Source organism: Bos mutus, chromosome 21 (assembly GCF_027580195.1).
Source record: "Bos mutus isolate GX-2022 chromosome 21, NWIPB_WYAK_1.1, whole genome shotgun sequence".
Taxonomy (NCBI): domain Eukaryota; kingdom Metazoa; phylum Chordata; class Mammalia; order Artiodactyla; family Bovidae; genus Bos; species Bos mutus.
In genome coordinates this window covers 64,075,660-64,092,583 of record NC_091637.1, presented here as the reverse complement: position 1 = coordinate 64,092,583, position 16,924 = coordinate 64,075,660, and the positions used below count along the sequence as shown (strand labels likewise).

General features: G+C 50.4%; 1 protein-coding gene across 2 annotated transcripts in view; it reads left to right on the top strand.

Moving 5' to 3' along the window:
- Window positions 1-16,924, top strand: part of DEGS2 (delta 4-desaturase, sphingolipid 2) — a 78,573-nt gene that overhangs the window by 16,880 nt on the left and 44,769 nt on the right. The window lies entirely within an intron of this gene.

Here is a 16,924-nt window from a genome sequence, read left to right as displayed (position 1 = left end):
CGAGGCTCTTCCCGCCGGATATGGGTTACATCAGCCGCTCGGGCAGAGTGGGAGCCTGCTTCCAGAAGCTTGGCGTATCTCTTAAATTCACTGCAAAGGAAATACAGTTCTTATGGGAGAACGAACCCAGCCCTCCCTTCCCCAGTCCAGCCGCTCGCTGCCCGACGGCCCCATCGCCCGCCGCTCTCCGCACCAGCTCTTCACCCTCGGTCCCTTCCTCTCTGCCTCTGTCTCCCTGGCTTCTTCCCCCGCTTTCCTCTCCTCGTTTGCCGGCTTCCCTTTTCCTATCCCCGTATGTTGTCCCCCCACCCTCCCCTGCTTCACTCCTTTCCCCACTTCTCAGCATAATGTATACACTTCACACTTGTTCTATTTATCGGCTGTGGCTTTGTGTGTTATTAATAGAGCAGTAGATGAGTTATGGCTTGGAGCTTTTCTTCCCGCTAGAAAAATTCCAGCCCAAGTTATTTCTTCAGTCAATGGGCTTTAATTGATTTTTCTCCCCTGGATCAATGGTCTACAGGAAAGCTCCCCACCGCCCCGGGAGATACAGGCCTGGGAAGGGGACCCAGAAGGTCTGAGCTCTGCAGGAGCTGAACTCTGGCCCCCTCGCCCCTACCTCCTGCTGCCCCCACTGCCCACCCATGGTATCAACAGGTCTTCTCCCTCCCCACCCAGCCCCTAGACCAGCAGCAGTGGGTCTTTGGGGAGCTTTTCTCCTTCTCCCTCCAGCCTCGGTGCTAGAAGGGAGGAGGGACTGGGAGCCTCCTTTCTTGCTTCCCAGACTCCCTGGGAGCTGGGCTTCTGAGTGATAACTGATGCTCAAGTTTGGAAGGCGAAAGTGTCAACTTTGGTGTGTGCAGGCATATGCAGTGTGTGAATGACAGGCTGAATTTAAAGTAGGGGGTGGCAGTGCAGTCAGGTGGTTAGCTGGCTTGTTCATTCATTCGTTCGTTCTACCCCCTCCATGATGCTGAGGGCCGTTTTGCTTTGGGAGTTGGAAAGACGGGTTCCGGACGGAGATCATGTCCAGTCTGCTTCCCATATTAAGCACTCCCTCCCCTGTGTCCCTCCAGCACCACCCTCCCACCCCTCCCCACTCAGTGGAAGGCTTCCAGGACTTGGTTTTCTGGCACCAAGATCACAGAGACACCAGCGAGTCTGGGTCCTCGTCTCTGGTTCCTGGGTGCTAGAGGCAGCAGTCACCCTGCTTCCTGATCCCTGGGTCACCTCCCTGCTGAGTCACCTCCCTGCTGGGTCACCTCCCTGCTGGTCACCTCCCCGATGCACACCCTTGAACAGTGCTGGTGGTGGCCTCCCAATTCCCCACCTTCCTGGTCTGGGCCCTTGTTGGTGGGTCCCCCAGTCGTGGATTTCTGGTCCATTGCTTTCAGTCCATCAGGTGATTTTGTAAACTAACCACTGCAGAGAACCTGCTAAGGAATAACGATTTCCCTGACCAAAACCCATGTGCTGAAATCCAGTCTCCAATGTGCTGGGAAAAACTGAGGGCAGGAGGAGAAGGGGACGACGGAGGACAAGCTGGCTGGATGGCATCATCGAGTTTGAGCACGCTCTAAAAGATGGTGAAGGACAGGGAAGCCTGGCGTGCTGCAGTCCACGGGGTCGCAAAGACTCAGACGTGACTGAGGGACTGAGCAACAACATGCCAGTGTTAAGACTTCGGGCGGTGATTAGGTGAGGAGGGTGGAGCCCTCCCAAATGGGATTAGTGTCCTAATGGGCCCCAGGGAGCCCCTCTGCCCCTTCTTCACCTTCTGCCCTGTGAGGACCAAGAAGAAACAGGCATCTGTCTGCAGCTTGGAGGACAGCTCTCAGAACCCGACTATGCCCGCACCCTGATCTCAGACTTCCGGCTTCCAGAACTGTGGGAAACGAGTATCTGTTGTTTACAAGCCAGGACTGTCAAAGCGGCCGGGACACTAACTGTCCACGTGGGGCAGCCCTCGCCTCCCCAGTACTCCTCTCCCCTCCCCCAGGGTCACAGAGTGCAGTTCTGTGCCGCCTTGGGTGCCTGCTGTTTCTCTTTCCTCCTTGCATTGTTGGCAGACGGCGAGTTTCCCAGGCCTTGCACGGAGAGGTGTTGAATATGGGAACTGGACATCTTCCTAATTCCCTACAGGCCCTCAGCATCGGGGAGGGGGTAGAACTAACTAACCAGCTTGTCACTTACTGCTTTAAACTTGGCCGATCAGTTACATGCTGCACATGACTGGGTGGGTGGTTGAAGCTGGCCAGGCCCCTCCCTTGAGCCTAGTTGCTGGTTGGTTTTATGAGGCTCTGATCCCACGTGCCACCCAAGCCCTTGGAGGAATTCTAGCAGGACCTGAGTCAGGGGTGTGGCTCTGTCCTCAGGGCAGGTTTTAGGTCGACCTCAGGGACAAACAAACTCCTCCTTCACCTTAAATGAGGCTGGAATCTGTATCAGCCCCAAAGTTGTAAAACAAACAGGAGCTATTTCTGGAACGGAACAACAGCCTCGAGATGCAGGTGAGGGATGCTCTCCCGGATTTGCAGGAGAGCCAAGTGGGGCCAACGGGGAGGGAGGCGACTTCCTGGAGCTACTTCACCAGGCAGCCCTTCCATTGGGAACCTGCACAGTTTTGAGCTTTGAAACCACCTTAAAGCCTGTGATCCAGGCACAGGAGTTAACTGGGACAGAGGCTGGGAGGCCCGGGGGAGAGGAGGCCGAGAGGGCCAAGCAGCCAGTCTGAGTGGGCTCGGGCCTGCCTGACCTTCTGGTGGTGGAGGGGAGTGCTGCATGTGAGTCATGGGAAGCCCTGTATCAGCTGTGCTTTTCTTTTAGTTGAACAAAAAATCATAAATATTCACATGGGCTTTTGGGATCTTAGTTCCCCAACCATGGATCAAACCAGGCTCTTGGCAGTGAAAGCACTGAGTCCTAACCACTGAAACTCCAGGGAAGTTGTTCAATCACCAAATCATGTCCAACTCTTTGTGACCCCATGAACCCCAGGCTCCTTCACTATCTCTCAGCGTTTGCTCAATTCATGTCCATAGAGCGGGTGATGCCATCCAATCATCTCCTCCTCCGCCGCCCCCTCCTCCTGCCTTCAGTCTTGCCCAGCATCAGTGTCTTTTCCAGTGAGTCGGCCCTTCACATCAGGTGGCCAAAGTATTGGAGCTTCAACTTCAGCATCAGTCCTTCCAATGAATATTTAGGGTTGATTTCCTTTAGGATTGACTGGTATGATCTTCTTGTAGTCCAAACTTTATTAATTAAAGTGAAAGTAAAGTTAAAGTGAAGTCGCTCAGTCGTGTCCGACCCTTTGCGGGCCCCATGGACTGTAGCCAACCAGGCTCCTCTGTCCATGGGATTTTCCAGGCAAGAATACTGGAGTCGGTTGCCATTTCCTTCTCCAGGGGATCTCCCCGACCCAGGGATCGAACTCAGGTCTCCTGCATTGCAGGCAGATGCTTTACCCTCTAAGCCAGAGTAAATTCTTCAACTTTATTAATAGATACCTAAATATAGTATGTTTTTTTAAATGAAATGTGTATGGTGTTGTATTCATAAAGCACACTCATCAAAAGCTACACATTAACAGCAAATCCCCATACAAATGGAGATAGTCCTCTGAATTGCACGTTGTATCACGTATTAGAAACTAAAGCTCTCTACCTTAGACTGGGACTTGAACCTAGCCAAAACCCAGTTTGGGATCTAACCCACATGACTTGGACTCAAACCCAGCCAAAACCCACAGTACCTGGTCTCAGGACCTAATGAAGCCCAGGTTCTTGATGTCTCATTGCAGAAAGAATTCAATGAGAAACAAAGTGATAGGTAAGAAGTGGATTCATCTAGAGAGGAACACACTCCACAGTCAAGAGTGTGGGCCAACACAGAGGGCAGCTCTGGCGGTCTCAGTATCTGGTGTGGTTAGCTTTTATGGGCTGGGTGAGTTCACAGGCTAATGAGTGGGAGGATTATTCCAACTATTTGGGGGAAGGGTGGAGATTTCCAGGAACTGGGCTACCACCCACTTTTTGATCTTTTGATCGTGCCTTGGAACTGTCATGGTGCCTCTGGGTGTATCATTTAGCTTGCTGATTGAGGATTAAGGTCTAGTGAAGTTGACTTGTCTGTCATCTTGCACCCATTTGATTATAATTGGTTTATGCTGTATCCTTGGGCTATATCATTCTCTCAAAAGTTATGCCCTGCCTCCTTCCTTCCTGTTTGAAAACCACCAATCTTTTAGTCCTTCTCATGTACATTCCTTTTTTTTTTTATTGTTCTGCATGGCTTGGATGGCATCACCGACTCAAAGGACATGAGTTTGAGCAAGCTCTGGGAGATGGTAAAGGGCAGGGAAGCCTGGCATGCTGCAGTCCCTGGGGTCACAAAGAGTCGGACACAACTGAGCGACTGAACAATGGCTTGTGGGATCCTAGTTCCCAAGCAGGGATTGAACTTGGGCCTCAGCAGTGAGAGCTCGGAGTCTTAACCCACTGGACCACCAGGGAAGTCCTTTGGATAATTTTTTATTGGTACATCCATTCAGCCTCCAGCTACTCAGACAATTTTGAAGTGAGTATTAAATCATATATTATCTCACATTTGTTGTTTATCGGTTGCTCAGTCATGTCCGATTCTGTGACTCCATGGACTGCATTATGCCAGGCTTCCCTGTCTGTCACCATCTCCCAGAGCTTGCTCAAACTCATGTCCATCGAGTCGATGATGCCATCCAGCCATCTCATCCTCTGTCGTCCCCTTCTCCTCCTGTGTTGAATCTTTCCCAGCATCAGGGTCTTTTCTAATGAGTCAGCTCTTCGCATCAGGTGGCCAAAGTATTGGAGCTTCAGCTTTAGCATCAGTCCTTCAATGAATATTCAGGATTGATTTCCTTTAGGATTGACTGGTTTGATCTCCTTGCAGTCCAAGGGACTCTCAAGAGTCTTCTCCAACACCACAGTTCAAAAGCATCAATTCTTCAGCACTCAGCCTTCTTTACGGTCCCAACTCTCACATCCGTACATGACTACTGGAAAAACCATAGCTTTGTTGGCAAAGTAACGTCTCTGCTTTTTAATACACTGTCATAGCTTTTCTTCCAAGGAGCAAGTGTCTTTTAATTTCATGGCTGCAATCACCATCTGCAGTGATTTTGGAGCCCCAAAAAATAAAGTCTGACACTGTTTCCACTGTTTCCCCATCTATTTGCCATGAAGTGATGGGACCAGATGCCACGATCTTCATTTTTTGAATGTTGAGTTTTAAGCCAGCTTTTTCACTCTCCTCTTTCACCTTCATCAAGAGACTCTTTAGTTCCTCTTCGCTTTCTGCCATAAGGGTGGTGTCATCTGCATATCTGAGGTTATTGATATTTCTCCCGACAATCTTGAGTCCAGCTTATGCTTCATCCAGCTCAGCGTTTCTCATGATGTACTCTGCTGCTGCTGCTAAGTCACTTCAGTCGTGTCCGACTCTGTGCGACCCCAGAGACGGCAGCCCACCAGGCTCCCCTGTCCCTGGGATTCTCCAGGCAAGAACACTGGAGTGGGTTGCCATTTCCTTCTCCAATGCATGAAAGGGAAAAGGGAAAGTGAAGTCGCTGGGTCGTGTCTGACTCCTAGCAACCCCATGGACTACAGCCCTCCAGGCTCCTCTGTCCATGGGATTTTCCAGGCAAGAGTACTGGAGTGCGGTGCCGTTGCCTTCTCCAATGATGTACTCTGCATATAAGTTAAATAAGCAGGGTGACAGTATACAGCCTTGAAGCACTCCTTTCCCAATTTGGAACCAGTCTGTTGTTCCATGTCCAGTTCTAAATGTTGCTTCTTGACCTGTATACAGGATTCTCAGAAGTCAGGTAAGATTGTCTGGTATTCCCATCTCTTGAAGAATTTTCCACAGTCTGTTGTGATCCACACAGTCAAAGGCTTGGCATAGTCAGAAAGCAGAAGTAGATGTTTTTCTGGAATTCTCTTGCTTTTTCTATGATTGACGAATGTTGGCAGTTTGATCTCTAGTTCCTCTGCCTTTTCTAAATCCAGCTTTCTGCCATAAAGGTGGTGTCATCTGCATATCTGAGGTTATTGATATTTCTCCTGGCAATCTTGATTCCAGCTTGTGCTTCATCTAGCCTGGCATTTCCAATGATGTACTCTGTATATAAATGATTATCTCACATAATCATTTCTAAAAAATTACTCCCACTGCTCTGTAGAGACTAGATTGTTGAGGAGTTCAAATGGAAGTGAAACAGGGGAAGGGGGCAGGGCATAATTTTTGAAAGAATAACATAGCCCAAGAACACAACAGAAACCACTTACAATCAAATGGTCCGGGATGTAGACAAGTCGACTTCGACCAGGCCTTAATCCACAGTCAGCAAGCTAAATGACACACCCAGAGGTGCCATGACGGTTCCAAGGCACCATCAAAGGACCAAAAAGTGGGTGGTGCCCAATTCCTGGCAATTTCCAGCCCTTCCTCAAAACAGTTAGAAAAATCTTCCCACTCATTACCCTACGAAATTACCCGCCCATAAAAACAAACACATTTCACTAGCCCTAGCCCTCTGCGATGGCCCACACTCTGTCTATGGAGTGTGTTCTCTCTGAATACATCCACGTCTTACCTATCACCTTTGTCTCTTTCTGAATTCTTTCTAGGATGAAACATCAAGAACCTGAGATTCATTAGCTCCTGAAAGCAGGACTGGGATCTCAGTTGGTAGACTGTGGGTTTTGGCTGGGTTCCAGTTCCAGCACGTTGGTTCAAGTCCCAATCTAAGGTAACCAGTTTCAGAAGCAGGGAATGGAGGGGCATGCATATTGATATAATATGATAGGCTACTGCAGTAGTCCACAGAGGGGAGATGAGCTGCCCCGCTGCTGGAGTGGAAATGGTGAAGAGCAATCAAACTGGGGCTTCCTAGATGGCTCAGTACTAAGGAATCCGCTTGCCAGCGTAGGAGATGCAGGAGATGCAGGTTCGATCCCTGAGTCAGGAAGACCCCCTGAGGAGGAAATGACAACCCACTCCAGTAATCTTGCCTGGAAATCCCATGGACAGCGGAGCCTAGTGGGCTACCATCCACGGGGTTGCCAAGAATCGGACAGGACTGAGTGAGCACCATGAGTCAAATCAGTGTATTTCAGACATAGGACTCACAGGACTTGCTGACAGATCGGATGTGGAAGACGAAGGAAAGTGAGGCATACCAGATTTTTGGTACTAGCAGCTGGGCGTTTGGGGTGCCTTTCCGCAAGACGGGGAGGCTGGGGAGGAGGTGCTGAGCGTGCAGTTGAAGGTGTAGGTCTGCCTTGTCCACTCTTCCGTATCCAGATTCTCTGCCTGGACTTGACTGCGTCTTCTGTGGGATGCTCTCAGCAGACGTCTCTCATGGGCTGCTGCTTTGAGGGTTGAACATTTTGGGTGTCCACTGTTGTCCCCGTGTAGCAGGGAGAACCGTGTCTGTGCCTCCCAACAGAGTCCAGCTCGCCTCTGTGTCCTGCTGGGCTTTGACCACAGACAAGCTGGACTTCTCCAGAGTCTGCCCCCTCCAGCTCAAAAATGCTGTGCTTCTGTGGCTGAGCCCTAAATGCAACCTAAGCTAGAAACCAAATAGGAAGAACAGAGCAGCCTTTGCCTCATCACTCCTTACCACGTAGCTGTGTGACCCTGGGCAAGTGACAGAACCTCTCTGAGCCCCAGTGGGAAAACAGTCCTGGCTTTCAGGGCAGTTGTAAGAATGAAGTGAAGTTCCTGATGTAAAGCACCTTAGCTTGGAGCCAGGGGGAAGAGGGGGTGAGCCCTGGCCCACAGTCAGATACCAGGATTCTATTTAGCTCTGCTGGTAACGCCATGTGACCTAGGGTAAGTCCCCTCTGAGTTGAAATGGACTTATTCTGTGCTATCTAGGAAAAATATCCAAAAAAAAGAGTCCCAGTGTGACCCATCCTGCTAGTTCCTACATGGTCTTCTGTCACTTTGCAATAGCATCCATGGGCTCAGCACACAGGACGTGGAGACTCTGAGGAGCACTCCTCAGCAGGGCCGGGCCGGGATCTTAGACAGGGGGCCTCTGCGGCGGGTGGGCTCAGCTGATCATGGAGGCCATCCTCGTGGAAGACAGACACCAGCCCGGAGGCTGGTCACTGACTTACCCAGGAATTCATGAGCCCAGAGGCCAGGGGTCGCCTCTCTCTCACCAAGTCGGCCAGAGCACAGGAAATGCCGGAAATGGTAGTTCCAAACAGACGTGAGTGACAGTGGGTGGGCAGGCAGCTGCGCCGACGGCAGGGCTAGCCCAGGGCCAGCAGGTGTGTGAGCAGGTGCTGAGCTGTGGCCAGGTGCTGCCGTCTGCTCGGGCAAGCTGTGGCAGTTGGATCTGGCTGGGGCACGTAGGTGAGTGCTTGGGAATCGGAAGTGGATGGTAGAACAGAGCTAGGGTGCAGGAAGCCAGGTGTGGGGTTGAAGAGGGGAGGGAAGCGCTGAGCAGAGCAAAATGGGGGTGGAGGGGCTTTGGGGCCATGGGGACGTTGTCTCCAGGGCACCTGGGCTGGTTGCCCAGCCCAACTGGTGGCATCAACCTCGGGAGAGCCATTCCCCAGGAGCACAGAACTTGCTTACTCTAAAAAGGCTTCAGGGGGCTGCTGGCTTGGTGCCAGGTATCTTCCAGTCATCCCAAGGGCTGGGCACCATTCCCTCCATTGCATGCAGGAGAAAACGGAAAGCTAGAGAAGAGAGGTTTGCCTGATGTTAAGTAGCTAGTAAGTGGCAGAGCCAGAAATCCAACAGCATGGCTGGATATTGAGGGGCTTTTTTCTCCCAGTTTTCAGTATTATTAATAGAAATAACATTGGTAAGGAATAAATTACATTTTTTTCTTTTGGATTATTCTCAGGAGAGCAATTACAGGGCCAGAGCATTAGAGCATTTTCACAGATCTTGATATATGAAATTTTACCCCAGATGCATCAATTTACAAGCCCAATGGCAATGGACCAGTTTCACCTGAAAACGATCCCAGAGCCCCTCCCCACTCAAACCCTGCTGAACCCCAGAAGCCGTGACCTGTCCTGCCCACAACCCTCCCTTCTCCCAGGAGTAAGCCCAGTGCAGGGTTCTGTGATACAGCCCATTGCGGTTTTAACTGGGATGGTATTGAACTCATATATCACCAGGGGAGCACGGACCTCTTTATAATGTTGTTTTCCAATCTATGGACATGGTATAGCTCACCACTCACTGAAGACTTTTTATCTAACTGAGTCTTATGATTTCCTCCAAAGAGAAAGCCTGCGTGCAGCAGTGAAGACCCAGCACAACCGTAAGTAAATAAATAAAATTTTAAAAAATTAAAAGGTTAGGGGTATACAAATCCATTTTCAATTATGTTAGAAATGATGGAGGAAAAACTCATTAAATGGTTGCCCTTAGGCTTGTGGGTTGACGTAGCTGTAGCTGATTCATCAGACTGTTGAGTTCTCTCTGCTTTTGTGGATGTTTGAAACTGCTCGTAATTTTAAAATATACCTGAACCATTCAATGGTATTTATCAATGAAGGCCTATAGTTATTGAGCACCCGCCGCGGGCCACGCACTGTTTGAGTGTTGCTAGGATCCAGGAGGTCATATTAGCCTCACACCAGGCCTGAGGAGACAGCACCTGTCACAAGTGAGAGAGACCTAAAGGGCTGTGATCGCCCTGGGAGGACAGAGCAGGGGAACAAGTGTGGGGGTGTCAGGTCTAACAGAAACAGGTCCTCATCTTTCAGCAGCGGGCAGTCATTGGATTCTATCTGCTGCTGCTGCTAAGTCGCTTCAGTCGTGTCTGATTCTGTGCAACCCCATAGACGGCAGCCCACCAGGCTCCTCTGTCCACGGGATTCTCCAGGCAAGAACACTGGAGTGGGTTGCCATTTCCTTCTCCAATGCTGCATGTGTGCTAGGTTGCTTCAGTCGTGTCCGACTCTTTGCAACCCCAAGGACAGCAGCCCACCAGGCTCCTCTGTCCAGGGGATTCTCTAGGCAAGAATACTGGAATGGGTTGCCATTGGACTCTATCTAAAAGTGAAAATATAATTGTCAGTACAAGCCTATCACACATAAAGAGGTGAGAGTCAGAAGAAACAGCTAGCTCATATGTCTGCCTCTAAGGGGAGGACTTGAGGTGGGATGGGGTCAGGAAACTGCCATTTTTTCATCATAAGCCTTGTAGTTCTGTTTGTCCTTAAAAAATGTGTACCTGTTACTAACTTCATTGAAAATAAAACTTAAAAGCAGAAACAAAACAGAGGATCAAAGAGTTGAAATCACTTCCCCAAGGTCACACATGATGCAGAGCTGAGCCAGAGTTCAAACTTGAGATGGTGGTGAGCCCCACGGCCCCCCGGGCCTGTTGCTGAGGATGGGTAGAAGGCCATGTGGTCAGGGCGACCCGACTCATGCTTAAGACTGGTTCTTTTCACTATCAGATGGTGCTGAAGTTTGAGCCTAACAGAGAATGTTAATAAGTCCTTAATGAACTTTTTCACGTGTCTGACCTTGCAGGGAGGGCAGGGGAGGTTCAACGTCCACCAAGCAGCCCCAGCTCATGCTGGCAAATCAGCAGCGTTCTCCCAAAGCAGGCTGGGCTGTTTTGCAAGCACACGGATGGGCTGATCTCCCAGGGCGGCCACAGATGTGTCCGTTAGAGGGCTGGGTTTGAACTCAAGGCTCCGCATCTGGGGTTCCTCAGGGCAGTGGTGGGGTCAGAGCTGAGCCATTGGAGTCCGGGGAAGTAAGGCCTGTTCTTGATCACATGACGGGGGGTGGGGCTGTGGACCCCGGAGGCGGCGGCGAGGGCCAAATTTCCCCCGGGCCTTGATCTGGGAGTTGGCCCGGGTGCGCGGAGCTGGGGAGGGCAGCTGCAGCAGAGGAGAGACTGGGGCTGGAGAAGGCGGAGGGGGAGCGGGGTGGGTAGGAGTGTCTAGGCCCGGGGAGCAGGACTGGCTAGGCCCGGGGCGCAGGCTGGGCCAAAGCCCGGGGCAAGGTAGGGTGCGGCAGAAGGCCAGGATGGCTGGGGCGGAGGGGCGGGCGGGGAAGAGGAGGGGGGAGGCCGGGAGGCCGCAGGGCTCGGGTCCCCAGGGCTTCGGGGCCCAGCGAGGATTTGTGTCTTTATCCCCCAAAAAAGCCACTGACGAGTCTGGAAAGCTTGCTCCGCCGCTAAGTGAGGAAGAAAAGGCGGGAGCTGCAGCTCCAAGGTGCGGGGGTCTGAAGCCTAGGGGCGCAGCGAGGAGGCGGACCTAACAGCTGCGTCGCCCCCCCCCCAGCCCCGCCCGGCCAGAGACGCGCAGCGCGAGACCCCGCCTCCTCCGCTGGTTGGCTCGGGGCGGTGGCACGTGACCCGGGGAGGCCAATCCCCGCGCTGGCCGTGCCCCTGGACCCGGGGGGTTCGCGAGCTCGGCCGCCTGGAGAGGCGCGGACAGATCGGCCGGCAGGGGGCGGCAAAGGGGCGGCCCGGGCTTTCGGGGAAGTCACTAGTGCGGGCGGTCGCGGGTTGACCGTCAGCCATTCTCCGGCCGTCCACTTGGCCAAATGACCCATTTCTGTGAACTTACTCTGACTCGTGTGTTGACCGAGGCGGTCCGGTGTCCGCGGACAGCGGTCGTTTCCCGTGTGGTCTGTCAGGGTGTCCCTTGTGCAATCCTGCTCTGCTGGGCCCGAGTTCCAAGGCCCTGAGAGTGGGAGTGTAGGGGTCTATGGGAGCCTTTGGAATTACAAGGCCTCTGTCCTCCCCACTAACACTCACCCTGCCCCTTTGTGAGGTCCCGGACTTCTGAGTCTCAGCGTCGTGCTCGCCGCGTCCTCTAGGAAGCCTTCCCTGAAGCCCCATGGCTAGACTCCCTGGGGCTCCCCAGGACTCTGCGCTTTCCTCTTCTTCTGAAGCATCCTTATTTGGGGAGGTTTCTTCTGGCTCAGCCGGTAAAGAATCCGCCTGCAATGCGGGAGACCCGGGTCCGATCCCTGAGTTGGGAAGATCCCCTGGAGAAGGGAAAGGCTGCCCACTCCAGTATTCTGGCCTGGAGAATTCCATGGACTGAACAGTTATAAAGAGTCGGACTTGACTGAGCGACTGTCACACTTGGATTTACAGAGGGCAGGGGTCCCTTCCCCAGCCAGGGGCCCAGGCTCGTTGCGGGTCCATGAAGGCGAAGTAAAGGGCTAAAGTTTTTCTGTTCAGTTCAGTCGCTCAGTTGTGTCCGACTCTTTGCAACCCCAGGAACCGCAGCACGCCAGGCCTCCCTATCCTTCACCAACTGCCAGAGTCTACCCAAACCTATGTCCATTGAGTCGGTGATGCCATCCAACCACCTTATCCTCTGTGGTCTCCTCCTCCTGCCCTCAGTCTTTCCCAGCATCAGGGTCTTCTCAAATGAGTCAGCTCTTTGCATCAGGTGGCCAAAGTATTGGAGTTTCAGCTTCAACATCAGTTCTTCCAATGAACACCCAGGATTGATCACCTTTAGGATGGACTGGTTGGGTCTCCTTGTAGCCAAGGGACTCTCAAGAGTCTTAGGGCTGAAGTTGGCCCACTGGCAACTGACCGGGAGGAGATGCAGACAGGGAAGCCTCTTCCAGGGAAGTGGTGCCTTGTGAGGGCTGGGAAACCGGCCGCGTCCTCTGACCCCTCTGAACCCCCATCTGGACCAATGACTGGTTACGGAGGGGGACCAGTGACTGGTCTCAATCTGTCAGGCGGCCCCAGGGTAAGGAAGATGTTCCTTAGAAAGCATCCAAGGGAGGATTCTCTGTACTCAGTATTCATCCTGTGAAAACAGCAGGCAGCGTTTGAGAATCAAAACTAAGGAAAGGGCAAGGCAAAGCTTGTCTTGTTCTGCTGCAGAGGCCACTCACCCCGGTGGGAGCAACGCCTTTGCCAAAACACAACACAAAAACTGATGGTTACTGAGTTGTCTCACTGTGGCCTCTCTCCAGGCAAAAGGGTAGCTCCGAAGTTGCCAAGGAGGCCCTAGTATAAAGAACCACCTGCAGATGCAGGAGACATAAGACATAAGAGATGCAGGTTCCATCCCTGGGTTGGGAAGATCCCCTGGAGGAGGGCATGGCAACCCACGCCAGTATTCTTGCCTGGAGAATCCCATGGACAGAGGAGCCTGGTGGGCTACAGTCCATGGGGTCCCAAAGAGTCTGACACGACTGAAATGGACTTAGCACGCACACAAAGGCACCAAAAGGTGTGCAGTGAACAGTTTATCTCCACTTAACCACTTTCTGTAGTGTTTTTGTATTTTATTCCTATCTTTTCTTGACTAGACCAACTACTGATTTAAGCTGTTTTCACTCATGTGGGATCTTAGTTCCCTGATCAGGACTTTAACCTCGGGCCCTCTGCAGTGAGAGCCTCCATTTCCAACCCCTGGACTGCCAGGGAATTCCTACTATTTTCAATTAAAAAAAATTATTTCTACTGGATTTATTTTACTTGAAGTAGTTCTACTTTTTTTTTTCCTTCAAAATCATTTTACACTTTTATCTTTATTTCTGTCGTTCTATTTCTATTAGGATTTTGTTGGTAGTGGTGTATTTTAACCTCTAGTTTGAGTTAGATACTTAGTTCATTAATTTCTATTCATCCTTATTAATAGAAATATTTAAACCCATGTATACCTATGGCTTGGAGAAGGCAATGGCACCCCACTCCAGTACTTTTGCCTGGAAAATCCCATGGACGGAGGAGTCTGGTAGGCTGCAGTCCATGGGGTCGCTAGAGTCAGACACGACTGAGCGACTTCACTTTCACTTTTCACTTTCATGCATTGGAGAAGGAAATGGCAACCCACTCCAGTGTTCTTGCCTGGAGAATCCCAGGGACGGGGCAGCCTGGTGGGCTGCCGTCTATGGGGTCGCACAGAGGCGGACGCGACTGAAGCGACTCAGCAGCAGCAGCACACCTATGGCTGATCATGTTGCTGTATGGCAGGAACCAACACAATATTGTAAAGCAGTTATTTTTCCATTAAAAATAAGTTAAAAATAAAAAAAGAAGTATTTAAAGCTATGAATTTCCTTCTGAGTACTCATTTAGCTGTAGGTTCTTGGGTTCTCATACACAGTGTTTCAGTTGTAATTGTTTTCTAGATATTCTGAAATTTTGACCTGATTTTCTTTTGTAAGAACAATTTGAGGGTTTTAAAATTTATAGGTAGTAACACCTTTTTGTTTTGTAGTTTGGTTATAATTTCTACTTCCATTTACATTGTGATTGGAGAATGTTGTCTGTTCTATATTTACTTTTTGGAATGTATTAGTTTTTTCAAAAATGTGGTCTAATATGTGGTCAGTCTTTGTGAATGTTCAGATGTCCATCTGCAAAGCAGCAGCCTGGTTTTAAAGTACAGTTTTATATAAATTAAATCTATCTTAATAATCATATTATTGTCTTCTTTAGTCTTCATTTTTTGTACATATCTGTGTGAGATGAATTAAAATTTCCTACTACTGATGTGCATTTTACTCTTCCTCCTTCTATTTCTTTTATTGTACGAGTGTGGACTCTGTTGCTTGATGCAGGATTATTCATGAATGCAGCTTTGTGCCCGTTAGATCTGTGGCGGCTTCACTGGGACTCGCGCTCCTTCTCATTACAAGGTGCGCCTCTTGGCCCACTTAAGGTTTTGCCTTGAACTTGACCCCTGCTTTCTGTTTGTTTGCATTTGCTTGTTATCCCTTGCACCTTCCTTTTATTTGCATTCTTTCTGAGGCTTCTGGTTTGGGAGTCACTTTTACCTCCAGCTTAGAGTTGAATGTGAACTGTCTGACAGCCATGTCCCTTTCCAGATGAGTTTATATATATTGATGTGACGAATCTTGGATTCAGTGAAGTCATCTTATTTTATGTTTTCTATTCTTGTAGTTTATAAAATATTTGCTTAATTCAAGTGCAAGCATTTCTTCTGATATTTTGGAAATTTTGTAGCTATGTACTGACGATTACCTCTGTAAATGTATATAACACACTTAATCCTTTATTTCTCTAAGGAGATGTATTGACTCCCAGCTATGAATAGTGATAACATTTACAATTTTTATTTAGTTAGTTATTTGGCTTCACCAGGGCTAAGTTGCAACATGTAGGGTTTTTTAGTTGCAGCATTCAAACTCTTCCCTGATAGCTCAGTTGGTAAAGAATCTGCCTGCAATGTAGGAGACCTGGGTTCGATCCCTGGGTTGGGAAGATCCCCTGGAGAAGGGAAAGGTTACCCACTCCATTATTCTGGCCTAGATAATTCAATGGACTGTATAGTCCTTGGGGTCAAAGAGAGTCAGACACGACTGAGCAACTTTCACTCATTCAAGCTGTTGCTTGCAGCACGTGGGAGCTCGTTCCCTGACCAGGGATCAAACCCAGGCACCCTGTTGGGAGTTTGGAGTCTCAGCCACTGGACCACCAGGAAAGTCCCAGTGATGACACTCTCATGTCTTTCCTTTCTCCTTCCTTCTCTCCCCATCCTTACCACAATATAACTTTAAATGAAAACAAATATCAGGATAAACACATCAATTTATATCATATACATGTACACAATGGGCTTCCCTGGTGGCTCAGATGGTAAAGAATCTGCCTGCAATGCAGAAGACCAGGGTTTGATCCTTGGGTAGGGAAGAATTCCTGGAGAAGGAAATGGCAAGCCACTCCAGTATTTTTGCCTGGAGAATTCCATGGACAGAGGAGCCTGGCAGGCTACAGTCCATGGGGTCACACAGAGTGGGCACACGACTGAATGACACAGCAGCAACAACACTGTGTCTAACATGTCATGGGTTTTAAGATGCCCCCGGATGTAGTGACAGCTTTCTAAATCAAAACAAAAGTCTTTCCTATCCCACAGTCCCAGTGGTCACACCCCAGATGGACTTCAAGGGCATCTTGATTTTTTAAAATTTTCCCTCTGAACCATAAGTCCTTGCTGGGGCTACCAACAGAGTCCCTGTCCTCTCTGGGGCCAGTTGGAGGAGGTGTCCCGTGTCCTTGCCAGTGATCGCAGCAGGAGCTGCCTGGGTGGAGCAGCTCCAGTGTGTCGCCTGGATTCCGGGCACACAAAGCTCTGTGTTGGTGTGGGGCGGGGGAGGGGGCGGGGGGCGGTGGGGGCGAGCAGATAGTGGAGGGAGACGGCATCCTGCCTTGGTGCTCATCTTTCTCCAACCTCTTCTGTGCATCTTGGCGTGGCTGACACTAGCTCCAAACAAATCCCATTTGATAACATCCTATTCAGGCCTTCTGGAAGGTTCTCAGGACCCTGGATTTCCCAGAAGTCCCCATTGCAGGGGCCCCGGGTTCACTCCCTGGTCAGCGTCCTCGGTCAGGGACCTAGATCCCACATGCAGCAAGTAAGACCTGTGCCACCAACTAAGTAAATAAATAAAAATAAACATTAACCATAAAAGAAAAATGGAAAATAAGCCTCACCACTGGTCTAAACGCTCAGCCTGAACAGTACCTCCTCCTGGAAGCATGAGTCCTCCTCTCCTCTGGGCCCCCACAGCCTGACTGTGCAGGCAGGGGTACCAGGCCACCGGAAGCCCAGGCTCCATCCTCGGACCCAGGTCTCTGCCACCCTTCCTAGGGGAGCAGTGGCCACAGAGCTTCCTGAGAAGAGCGCCGGGCTCAGACAAGGCCCACTTTAACCCAACTGCAGTCTCCACGGTTGCAGAAGTTGTGAAGACGAACGGAGAGTCGTTGCCAGGCAGCTCCCCTATGCTGGGTAGCAAGGAGTCTTTGGTGGAGACAGTCCTGCCTGCCAGCCCTGGAAGCGGCTCAAATACAGGGAACGAGCATTAATGTCTTCTATACTGTTATTATATTAGCTTTATTGGTGTATTTAGATTAAAGTGTGAAATCTCAAGTGAGCAGTCAGATGAA